The sequence below is a fragment of the Lissotriton vulgaris genome, chromosome 9 (assembly GCF_964263255.1).
Source record: "Lissotriton vulgaris chromosome 9, aLisVul1.2, whole genome shotgun sequence".
Classification (NCBI taxonomy): domain Eukaryota; kingdom Metazoa; phylum Chordata; class Amphibia; order Caudata; family Salamandridae; genus Lissotriton; species Lissotriton vulgaris.
The window spans coordinates 70,324,495-70,336,404 of record NC_141697.1 but is presented as its reverse complement, the minus strand read 5'-3'; positions in this window follow the sequence as shown (position 1 = coordinate 70,336,404).

Genomic DNA, 11,910 nt, shown 5'->3' with positions numbered 1-11,910 from the left:
TGGAGATGAAGAGGAGGAGGAGGAGGAGAGGAGGAGGTTCCTACCTGAGGATACTACCCCATATAAGCCAAAAGAGCACATTATCTGGGAGTTTTTTTCAATCCCAAAGGACCTCAAGAAAGTAAATGCGCCAAGGGTTACTTGTCTAATCTGTGGCACTGTACTTTCCAGGGGGAACCATAACAAAAAGTACTCTTTTGGCAATAACACCATGCTTCGCCACATGCAACGCCGGCACCCTAACAACTATGCTGCAGCAGAGGTCCGAGAAATGACCAGAAACCCTCCCCAATCTTCACCCAGCACCTCCAAAAGTAAGCAACCCTCTCCATCGGGTCCAGGAACAAGGGAGATGGTCCCAAACATACAAACCCAGTTTGGACAATACAAAATCAGTTGTATATTTTGTGGAAAAACAATTACCTATGGTGAGCAAAGCATTAAACTCATCAACCGTGCTGGTGACAACCACAATTGCCCCAAAAAACCTTAATTTTTTCCTGATTTTTTTTGCTCCAGTTGAGCCGTTTACAATTCCCTGTTTTTTTTTTGTCCCCATAAAAATAACAAAAAAAATATAAAATTGTTCATAAAAGCCAAAAAAAGTACAAAATGTTCAAAAAAACAATAAAAAAATATAAAACAACAAAAAGAAGAAAAAAACCTCCAATTTATAAAAAAATGCATCATTGTTTAAAAACTCTGTCATTCTTTTCCCCCCCATGGTACGCTCCCCGGTTCGCTCCCCGGTGCACATACCAGGTGCTTCCCCCGTGCAAATCGGAAAAAAAAAAATTGTTGCCCCGCGGGGCCCTTTCATGGCCCCCACATCAAACCTAGGGGGTCGGGGGGGGGGTCTACTCTGCACCCTTTTGGTCACTTCCCTCTTTTTTTTGCCACGTCTTGTGTCTCGATCCTACCGAGACACAAGATGGCGTCCGCTCTGGACTGTTTGGAATGTTGACAGACACCTGAGAGCCAATCAGCTTTCCGCGTGCGAGCTCGCGTAGCGCGCTGGTACGCGCCCCGGTGCGCGTACCGGGGCGCGCTTATAGATACATATATATATTTTTTAACCTAAATTACTCAAATCCACTGGAGCACATATCTTGAGACATAGCAAAGGCACATCGGGCTACCAGTCCCTACAATTTTGCCAAGTTTGGTGGAAATCCATTCAGCCGTTCGAGCTAAAAGTGAGTCCAACCGCCCTATGGAAATTAACATGGGGAAAACACGTTTTGGGACCCCCCTTTTATCTCGGCCCCCGCTTGACGAATCCCCCCCAAACTTTCAGGGAAGGAGCGGAGCGCTGCGAGGCAAATTTCAGGAAATTTTCAGGCAGATTCCTCAACCGGCGCCAAAGTTATTCCCAATAGAATGTTGCGGATTCCCTATACAAAATAATCCTAACTATAACTACCTACTGGCAACCGCCTATATATATATATATATATATATATATATATATATATATATATATATATATATATATTACAGCTCCCATGTTACTTGAACATACCACACTCGCGGGGGTTATTTCAAACGGCGTTTATTAACAGCAGCGTGCTTGATAGCAGCAGCGTGCTTGATAGCAATCAGGTCCATGAAAAGCCTCAAGAAAATTCAAAAGGCTGAGAGTTCGTCTTGGTGCTTTCTTGCTACTATCCGACGCGTTTCAAAGGTCCGTGCCTTCTTCCTCAGGGATAGACGAACTTGGCTATTGTGCCGCAGCTGTGAGTCCACTTTTAATGAGATGACACGCCCCCCAATGGGCAGTGCTATTGCCGCAGTGTCTTGTGGAACTTGCATGCTGTCTTTAATTAATTGCGTGATGCATTTCTCCTTCAGGTCCTGTGCCGCTGTTAGTTGACCCCTATATATATATATATATATATACACATATACATATATATAAATAATATATATATATATATACATATATATACACACATATATATATATATATATATATATATATATATATATATATATATATATATATATATATATATATATATATATATATATATATATATATATATATATATATATATATATATATATATATATATACCACAATTCTTCACAGCCTGAAGAATACATGGCTCGCACTCCCGTGGACTTTTGCCATTTTTATTAACGTATTATGTAAACATATCTATGCATATTAGGCCTTCAGGGAAAGGATGAATCAGCAATTGAGTTAAAGCTAACAAGACCTGCTGCTCAGCAGGGATAGCGGGGAACCACTCTGTCATAGAATGTTTGAGTTTAAAGTATAAAAACAATATCCAGAGTTGAGACACCCCACTTCTTCTTGCAGCCACACGGTATCATGAATTTCCCTTTCGTGAATAAATCCCCTAGTTTGATGAATGTTAATCAACATGGGCTTATTAAGGACTGGTAAAGGAGGTGGGTACAGTCTCGCCATGTTGGCTATCCACCTTGGGTGTACATAGTGAAGGCAACCGTATTAAACTGGGACCGGGGTTTAGGTGTAGAGCGCCCTAGAACCATGAATACTAGCGCAGGAGCATCTATATCACGTTCTTATTAGTAGGATGGATGTTGGTGTTTAGTGTGATACCAACTAAAAGCATATTTTGGTTTGGAGTCCCAGTAGTAAAGTTACAGAATAGGAATGGCAAAACTGCCTCAGGAGTTAAGGGGTGCCAGTGTGTCCCAGCTTACTCTAGGTCAGTGGTTCCCAAACCTTTTTAAGAACCACCACCCTCTTTTTATGACAACAAACTTTCGCAACCCACCTACCTTTAATGGAAATGACGGGCTGATTTTTTAATGTAACTACAGCATCATTTTGTAGCGCATTGTCATTTACTGACAGTGCATTTTCCATTTAAATGGCCACTAAATTTGCACAGACATCCAGTTTTACTGTTAAAACTAAATAGCACACAAATGATGAAATGAAATTTGATTTGTAGAGCGCATGGCTGCCCGAAAGCGTCCCAGCGCTTGCTTATGGAACCCGTCCTGATATTCCCCTGCGAGATAACCCATTACTGGGCATCCCCAAGGTGAAAGCCAGGCATCCCGCTGCGAGGGGCCGTTGTGGAGATTAAGCAAGCTATTGCCCAGAGTTACAGAGTGGGACTCCATGATTGGAATAGGCACCGAGGCGAGAATTGTCAGGTCCGGGGAAATTTGAGCCCAAGACCTGCCGAGGCGGGGAATTGAACCCTGGTCCGGGCCAGTCCTCTGCATCAGGGTCTGCCGCTCCAACCACTTGAGCCACACTTCTCCACAATGATAATGTGTAGAAGTCGGGTTTCTGTGAATATCTATCAAGTAAGTGTCTTGATTTGTTTTGATCCTATTCAAATCTCTGTTTCCATCACTCTTCAGAATTATTTTTAAAAGTACTTAATGTTTGCTATACCAACTGCTGGATGAATACAGTTCATTTACAGGTGTTTACATTTTGGGCATTGCAAAAAACAGCACTCTACATTGTCATATAATTCACTTTAAAAACTCCTCTCACTTTGCACTCAGAGAAAGAAAAGTAAACACCAATCTCCATGTTAAAAGAATAAAGCAGCCTGACATTTGACCTCTGTCTTTGCATCACCGAAAATGTGAGAGAACACAGAATTTAAAGGCATTTTTATTCATTGCTGTCACTTTCCAACCCACCAAAAATAAAAAATAAAATTTCATTTTTTTTCTGTTGTTTACAAATGAAAGTGAGGATTTGGGACAACCTTGCTTAGTTCCTCTCAAAATTTAGATGGGGAAGACATATGCGTTTATCCGAATCAGAGTAGTGGGGTTGGTGTATAATAAAAAGATCGGTCCCACTTAAGGTCTCCAACATGTTCTGTAATAAGAACTACTTATGTTCCGTAAAACTCACTAAGAGCTACTAATATTGTTAGTGTTCTAATAGTTACCACTTCAGACAGGATGTATGACGTTTTCACGCACGTGTTTACTATGCATGCCTTTACAACACGGGCAATACAACAACCGCATCCAACTCCAGATTGTGCAACAGTAGGGAAGCTGTTGATTTTAAAAATGAGTTTCCTAAAGCAAGTTGTTGTAATGACTTGCGTTGTAATGGAACGCGTGGTAACGACACGTTCGATGTAGTGCCTTATTATTATTATTATTATTATTATTATTTATTTTTGTAGAGCGCATAGTCACCCTGAGGTATCCCAGCGCTAGGAACCCTAACTCTACAGTACAACGGGCCAGGGGCATAAAAGGGGAGGGGGGGGGGGGGGGACAGAGACTCAGAATAAGGGGAAGGCAGAAAACATTAGGGAAAAAGATGAGTCTTTAGCTGCTTCCTGAAGCGTAGGTAATGTGATTCGAGTCGCAAGTCGCGGGGGAGCAAGTTCCAGAGGCGAGCAGCTTGGACCGAGAAACGTCTTCCTCCTGATCGGGCTTTCCTGAATCTGGGGGTGGTAATGAGGTTTTCTGTGTCTGAACGGAGGGATCTTGTGGCTTTATAGGGAGTGATGAGTTTACTGAGGACTGGGGGACCTTGATTTTGCAGTGATTTGTGGACTAGGCATAAGGCCTTGAATTTGACTCGCTCCCTTATGGGGAGCCAATGGAGGAGTTTGAGAGCAGGTTTAGCGGAGGTTCTGGCAGGGGTATTTGTGATGATCCGGGCAGCGGTATTCTGGATTCTCTGAAGCTTGTTGAGGGTTGCTTCAGGAGCGCCTAGATAGATTACATTACTGTAATCAAGCCTTGATATTATTAGGCCTTGTATTAACAATTTTTGGGAATTGAAGGGTAAGAGGGGCAGGACTTTCCTTAGAGATTTCAGGAGCCCCAAGCAGGTCCCGGCTACCTTTTTTGCCTGTACAGTGAATGAGAGGTCGGTGTCGATCCACACACCCAGACTTTTTACCTCTGTTTTTGGGTCGGGGGGGGGGGACCCAGACAGGCTGGCCAGATGTTCGGGGAGAGTGAGATTCCTTTCGGGCCAAGAAGAAGGACTTCCGTTTTCGTCCCATTAAGTTTTAGAGCTGACCTATTCATCCAACAGTGGACCTGCGTAAGGCAGTTGAATAGATCAGCTGTTTGTTGTTTGGGGTGGGACAGAGACACCACTAGTTGTGTGTCGTCAGCATAGCTGACGACGCTCACTCCGAATGGGGTGATGACCTCCTCCAATGTGGACATATAGATGTTGAATAATGTTGGGCTCAGGGAGGAGCCCTGAGGCACACCACATTGGAGGGGCATTTCGGAGGAGCGGGCATTCGTCTCCCAGATCTGGTAGGTCCGTTGGGCTAAAAAGGATGAAAGCCAGGATAGGGCTGAGCCTTTCACACCAACTCTTTTGAGTCTTTTGATGAGGAGTTGGTGGTTCACGGTGTCGAACGCCGCACTTAGGTCGAGGAGGATCACTGCCACTGATCTTCCCCCATCCAATAGCGCTCTGGCCTCCTCTACCGCTGCCAGGAGGGCGATGTCAGTGCCCTGTCCTGGGCGAAAGCCCGTCTGGGAACTTTTTAGCTTGTTGTTGACCTCCAGAAACTGAGAGAGTTTCCTATTGACCAATTTCTCTGCAATTTTGCTGACTCCTGGGAGTAGGGAGATGGGTCTGTAATTAGCCAGATTTTCAGGGTCGAGGGATGGTTTCTTTAATAGGGCTTTTACGACCGCCGTCTTCCAACTCGGGGGTACAGCTCCCTGTTGGAGTGAAGCGTTGATTAGATGAGTGAGGGGGGGAATGATCGTGGGGGCTACCTCCTTGAGGATCCGGAGTGGGGCGGGGTCCCTGGGTGATCCGCTCTTCATAGATTTAAACGTGTTTCCTACCTCTTCCGTTGTAACTTGGCCCCATGAAGAAAGACAAGTGGGTGATGTGGAGTATGGGAGAACGGTTTCTTCGCACGGACTCGAGGGGGGAATTGAAGCCAGAATTGTTTGGATTTTATCATGAAAGAAATTAGCCAGTTGTTGGCATTTCTCCTGATCAGCTTTAGGATCGGAGGGGAGTCCCGGTTCCTGTTCTGGGGTTTTTAGAAGCTCTTTAAGGATGGCATATGATTCCTTACTGGAGCATCCAGCTTTCTCTATTCTCTCCTGGAAGAAAGCGCATTTGGTTTTTCGGATGGCGGTTTTGTAGGATAGAAGAGAGGTGGAGTAGATGTTTTTGCTAATTTCCGATTTATCTCTTCTCCAGGAGCGTTCCGTTCTCTTACACTCCTGGCGCAGAGCTTTGAGTTCCGGGGAGTACCATAGAGCAGGAGATAGTCTTTTAGAGTGTTTAAGGGTCGCAGTTTTTGGAAGCAGTGTATCTAGGGAGGAGGTAATCCACTCATTAAACTGCTTGTCAGCCAAGGCAGGGTCAGAGGAGAGCTCGGGGGTGGAGTCTGTGAGGGCGGCGGCCCATTTCTCAGGTGCCAGTTTACGCCATCGTCGGTCGGTTACCTGAGTTTTAGAAGTTCGGGTGTTCGTAATGGGAATTTCCCAGGAAATAGGGACCAGAAAATGGTCCGTCCATGGAAGGGTCACGGGTGGTTTGGTGGTGATGGTTGCTATATTGGTGAAGATGGGATCCAATAAGTGTCCCTTCTCATGGGTGGGCTCGTTGTTCACCAGTCGAATATTTAGTGATGTTAGGTCTTGCCGAAGGTCGGAGGCTAACCGATCAGTAGGGTCCATGAAGTGGAAGTTTATGTCACCTAGCATAAGGAAGTTAGAGGTGGACGAAGCTAGTTGTGACACTGATTCGATGACGATGACGCACTGATGCGTTGTAATGGCACTTCATTGCTCTGACTGTGTTGTAAACACTGTTTCCCCTTTCAGAGAAGATCACATTAGTTGCCACCATATGCCACCAGCAATTACTAAAATGCATCAGAAGCAGTTGCCAGCACTATTGTAAAATAATTGTCAATATGGAATGTTTCTACATGGGTAATACATAACAGCCATAGCTGCAATGCCCTTGGCACCAAGGTAATAACATTTGTATTAAGTCTCCCCAATGCCATGTGATTTCTCACTCAAATAGCGGCTTAAATATATTTTGGAAATTCAGCAATTTTTATTCAAATATTAGCTTATGCGTTCTAAAAAAATAACCATATTTGTATCTTGAATACACACTCTCAATGTTGGTATACATATATTATTTCAACCAAGCAAAAGCTTTTAATTTAGTAGGCAGCACTGCACACAGTAAAGCTACTTACAGGTAACTGGAGAGCTACCAGTAGCTCACGAGCTGCTGTTGGAAAAGCCTGCTAGACTTTTCCCCAAGACCACCTGTCTGAGTACAGAAAGCAAATGTGGCCATAGCAACGAGTCAAGCGTCTTACGAGCGGCAACCAAAAGTGCTGGCCAAGTATCCTTCAGATCAAGTTGGTGATTGAGGGAGAAGAATGTGTGCAGCTGTCAGACTTCGACCGGCTTGGAATAAGCCCTACCTGTTCCGAAAGCACCAATCCTCGGATATGTGGCAGCAATCGATTGGCCACTGCCTTCAAGAGTATCTTGGTATCTATATTAGTTAAAGAGAGTGGTTTATATGACCCACAGCCAGTGAGAGACTTACCAGACTTCAGAACAGACTCTTCCCTCATTCATGACTGTCAATTCATCAAAATGCCTGGAGTGGCCATTTAACCTTTAGTTTCACTCGCACACGCATGCTTACACATACACACACACACTCACACATACAGATATTCGCTCTGACTTAAGCACACTCTCACCCACAAGCAGGCACACAACATACATTAAAAGCATTTTTTTTTACTTAACCTCAACTCCCAGGGAGAGACATATTCCAGGTAATTAGGTAATTGTAACTCATTCTTTATCACATTGATAGTGAATAATAAATCTTATTTTCTATTAGTGTAATAAAAAATTGACAGAAAACAAGGAAAGTGTAGTCCTAACCAGCTGGCCTTGTATTCCAGATTCTGATTTGGCCACCTCGAGGCCAGGGGTCACAAAGGCAGTGCCAGGGGGTCGCAAAGGGCAAGCCAGGGGTCGCAGTTGCAACTTGCAACCCTTAAATAATTTCCATGCCCTTAGTGTAGGGGATTGGACACCACTTTCTCTAGCTTCCCAACAAAGATTCAGGAGTTAGGGGGCCACAACATCAGCATATTCTTTAAACAAACTATCCATCCAAAAGTGTGTTTGACTGGAACATCCAGGGGCACCTGTTATGACAGGGGAATGCTCTGAGAGTGAGCGTGATCCTATATCTGACCCTCGTTCTGAATGCATATATCCCTGTCTGTCAGCATTCGCTTATGCAGGAGCATGCGTCATATACTGACGTGTTGAGCAAACAGTGTCTTTGTTCCAGGTAAAGGCAGACACAAGTAATCTAGTAGAGAATGTCTTGGCATAATTCTGTGTATGTCTTGGGGGACAATGGGAGAGGAGGAATTCTAGAAGACCTCCCTTTTGCAGAGTCTAACTGGTATAGTTCTGAAGTTGCCTCCCTAGAGTATTGTATAAATATATAATTGTAATTGTATCTATTTAGAGCTTGCTACCCCCTGACAAGGCGTTGAACTGCTTTTCGGCGAGTAGCACGTTACTACGGAACCCAAAATGTATTAGTAATTACTTTTAAGTTGGCACATTGTTGGATTAATCACCCGACAAAAGGCTGGCTTATCAGAATTTGACCCATATGAATTGATCAGGGTCAGAGGTTCATTCCCAATCATACTATGTACTGTCGGAGTCAGCTGAGGCAAAGCACTGGTGCATTCCCCACCTCCTACATGCAAATATTACCTCTGTTCTTGTAGTTAAATGAGTCTATCAATGTTGTGTCTTCTTAAGTGGTCTGGATTCCCAGGGGCTTCTCAACTCTTCTATATTCCCAATTATTAGTTTAAGTGTAGTAGTAGTGTGGCTCCATAAACGTCTTCCTTAAAAAAAAAACCTCATAGGCCTGTCACCCTTAGTTCACCTCCTCTCAGACCTAAAGATCACAAAATGTGCTTGGTTGGCACCTATTTATGTCTCCGTAGATCTACAGGTAGCACCAGAGTGCCATCAGTCATTTCCATGTAGGTGCTGCGATTTTGGAATACAATGAGACGAAATTGGTATGTTCTTTCGGAAGCTCATCACTGCATTGGGATGCATAAAAAAATGTTCACTGTCAAAATATAGAAACACTCAATATCGAGTCAAAAATATTGTCACAAAAAGTGAGTTTTCCTTATAATGTAAATGACAAAAATATCAAAAACAAAAATATTGTCGTACACTAATATCAAATACAAAAATATCCTATTTTAACACATATATGTATATATATATTTAAACGTTGTAAACATTAAATATATTGACATGTAACAGTAAAATAATGTGATTTAAATATTTTGAAATAATTTCCAAATATATAGAAATGTTATACTTATTTTAAAAAAACATGTGTGTCTATTTATTCAGACATATAATATAAACTATTAAAATAATTTTAATTGAGATTATATTACATTTGTATCTATCTATCTTTCTATATATATATACATATATAACATATATATATATATATATATGATATATATATATATATATATATATATATATATATATATATATATATATATATATATATATATATACATATATATCTCAGTACACTCCCCCGAAGAAAGAGAAGAGGCCACAATACATCTTTATATATATATATATATATATATATATATATATATATATATATATATATATATATATATATACACACACACTCGATACATTATAAAACAATACCAAATTAACTGCAAAAAATTAAAAAACATACCAATTTAATTACACATAAAAAAGTAAACAGTATAAAAAAGTACATTTTACTAAAAATACACTCCATATTACAAGCATTACTAATTAACCCCTTTGATGTGGGTGACGGAACCATTCCGTCATCAGTCACGGTTGAGCTGTGCTGATGACGGAATGGTTCCGTCACGGCCACACCCGCGATTGGAATGTTTAGCACAGCGCTGAAATTCCGGCGGCAGGCAAGGTGTTAAAAATAATATCATTTCAAATACAAAGAAACATCATTATAATATAAATGTAAACAATGTAAACAAGACTATAATATTGTAGCAATAATAATTATACTATTCCCATTCCACTCTGTGTAACACTAGGGAAAGCTTTGGGCTCAAGAGCGGTAAAAATTAATATTCCCACTCAGGGCTGGACAGGCCACAGCGGGCACCGGGCATTTCCCCGGTGGGCCACTAGGGTAGGGGACGATTTTGGGCCCCTGGGGGCAGTTTTTGTTAAAGGGCTGTTTTTGCATCACAGGTGAAAAATCGGCCCTATAACAAAATCGGCCGAAACCAGCCCCGGAAAACGGCTCAGCCGCTCCCAGGGGTGCCGGCCAAGCTCTTTGCCAGGGCCAGTTTTGGTTCCCAGTCCAGTCCTGTTCCTACTCCAGTCGGTGCAACAGTAGGGAAAGGGTTGGACTCAGGAGGGTTAAAAATGTACTATTCCCACTCCAGTCTGTGCTACAGTAGGGAAAGAGTTGGACTCATTGGGGTAAGAATTACTACTCCCACTAAAGTCTGTGGAACAGTAGAGAAAGCGTTGGACTCAGGAGGGGAACAAATTACTATTCTTACTCCAGTTGTTGCAACAGTGTCAGGGACAAGTTTTCTTCAGGGTTTGCGTGATACTAGAAGGGTCCACCTCCAGGCAGCTCCAAGTCTTCTGATTGCAATTATGGCACAGACTATTAGAGTGGCCAAGTGGGGGAAAGGGTGTTGAGAAGGGGACCGCAGGGAAGGTGATCTGTAACGAAATCAAAGCTATGAGTTAGACTAGCTATTCTCAAAGTGTACCTTAAAACCACTAAACAATGAATAACATATTCACCTGCAGGTTGTCGTAAAAGCTTTAGCGTGAAGTGAGATACAGAAGCTATAAGACAAAACATGTGAATATTTATCAACGATGGGTCAGGTTTACCATAGGCATTTACAGATTCTAACGTACAAGAATTGAGCGATTCTACTAAACCTACCATAGCTTTATTCTCTTTCTTATTATATGGCGCACAGCTCCCAGTTATAGCTGTAAGGCAAGAAACATGAAGGACAACTGGTTATGACCGCCTTCACAGTACTATGTTACAATATTCCTGCTATGGAGCGGGACCAGCCACGCAACTTTATACATGAATAGTTTCCTTTATCAAAAAGTCCTTTTCTTTTTAATATACAAAGTCAGTTTTTTTGTAAGTTTGTAGCTTGGTTCACAAAATGTTCAAAAATTATCATTCGAACGTTGTTCTAAAAAAACATTAGATTTTCAAGAAAAGAGAATTGGAATTAAAGCTCTTAAAAAGTAACAGCTGAGCGTTCTCGAATCCCCACCTGGATCAAGTTTGCATCAATGTATTCTTACTGCAAGTGGTCACGGTGTTGGACGACCTCCGAATCGTGATCTCCGAAGCTGTAGACGCTGCGAGACTCCAGCCGCTTCCAAGCCCATGAAGCAGGAAGAGAATAAGGAGCAATCAATCAGGGGTGTGGCTCCTTTTTATAGAAGAGCCCCACCCATGATGGCTGCCACGTTCAGTGACATTCTGTAGGTGGGGCCAGATGAGGATACTTGTGACAAACGGGCAAGCAATGATAGGAGAAAGACTGTAATTCAGGGGGGCATAACATATGTGTTTAGGACTGCTCAACACTTTGGCACTTGTTGGGAGATACAATTACCGTATTAGAGATGCATAATAGATACTCTCATTGGTACTGGACGTCTGGTAATGTTAGTGATGACAACGCCACCAGTATCGTGCCATGAAAGAGGCGCAATGCATTTTGTCACAGATAGGATGTGTCACAGCACATCTGTGCATGAGGGTGCAGCGCTGATGATAAGAACCACTACCAGCTGCGGCAGAAC